Source organism: Arachis hypogaea, chromosome 19, assembly GCF_003086295.3.
Source record: "Arachis hypogaea cultivar Tifrunner chromosome 19, arahy.Tifrunner.gnm2.J5K5, whole genome shotgun sequence".
Lineage (NCBI taxonomy): Eukaryota > Viridiplantae > Streptophyta > Magnoliopsida > Fabales > Fabaceae > Arachis > Arachis hypogaea.
Window position 1 is genome coordinate 85323113 of NC_092054.1, and position 1338 is coordinate 85324450.

Consider the following 1338-nt stretch of genomic DNA (forward strand, 5'->3'; position numbering starts at 1 on the left):
TAATTAAAAGGGTAGGCTTAATTTGGATAAGTAAGCTAAACAAATAATGGCCTCAATCATATGCAAGTATATAAATATAATAAACATTGGACATATAAGATGAAACAAAATATAGATTACAATCAAAGAGAGGTAAACACACAAGAATAAAATAATTATGGTTAAATAATGTAACCATTTGTAAAGGCTCAAATCTCACAGGTTGTGTGTTATTTAGCTCAAAAATCATGTTCCAATTACAACTTCAAGCAATTTTAACCTAAAATTTATTTTTAATTAAAATTAGTGAAATTTTATTCCAAAGATAGAGTCTTAGAAGAAACTTATTGTCTTTTCAATAAAGCAGAACATGCATGCAACTAACCTATAACTATGAAATTTATCCTATTATATGAAAGAAAGAAAATCTAACTAAATATCCTAATTTATTGGTGCTAGGAAAGAGAAATTACCTCCGGAAGTCAGGTACTGACCGACCTCCCCACACTTAGGGCTTTGCACCGTCCTCGGTGCCATCAGTCAGGAACAGGGGTGGGCTGGTAGCAGTGTCTCCACAGTTGGGACCATCATGGTTCCCTGTGCTGGTAAAGGAAGTGGAGTCCGGGGTGTCTGAGTCCTTGAAGTGTCCCTTGAGTAGCTCCTTGAGGTGTTTGAATCGGCGCTCGTTACGGCGCTCTCTTAACTTCGCTTTCTGTTCTTGCCGATCCAACCTTTTGATTATCTGCTGGAGCAGTTCATTAGTTGTAGGTGCTTGTGGTGTTGAAGAAGGAATATCTTCAACCGGAGCAGCAGAAAGGCTTGTAGTGGCTACTGAAAGTCTGAGGTATTTCCCATTAGGGACATACTGATCATCCCGTGGGAGCATGGCTTTGGTGTCTCCAGCTCTGTAGGAGACTCCGGCAGTTGAGACAAGATCTGAGACCAAGGTGGGAAAGGGTAAGTTGCCCGCAATTTGTACGTGTCCCATGGAATTCCGGATATGTCTTGGTAGATTCAGAGGCTGGTCTGTAAAGATGCACCATAGTAGAACGGCCATGTCCGCAGTGAAGGAGGACTCATGAGTGCTCGGAAAAACGTAATGGGACATAATTTGTGCCCATACGCGAGCCTCCAAGGTAAGTGCTGAAGCCGAAATTCCCTTAGGGCGGGTACGATGGTATCCGTAGATCCATCGGCTGCCAGGTAGTGCGATAACTCTGAGAACAACGTCCCAGTCAAATTGGTACATCTGGCGCTTGAGTGCGGCTTCTTGAAAGGCGTCCAATCCTTCTGGAATAGGGGAAAGACTTAGAGTTCTTTGAATGGCCTCTTCTGTAATGGGGACTTGCTTCTGACGAA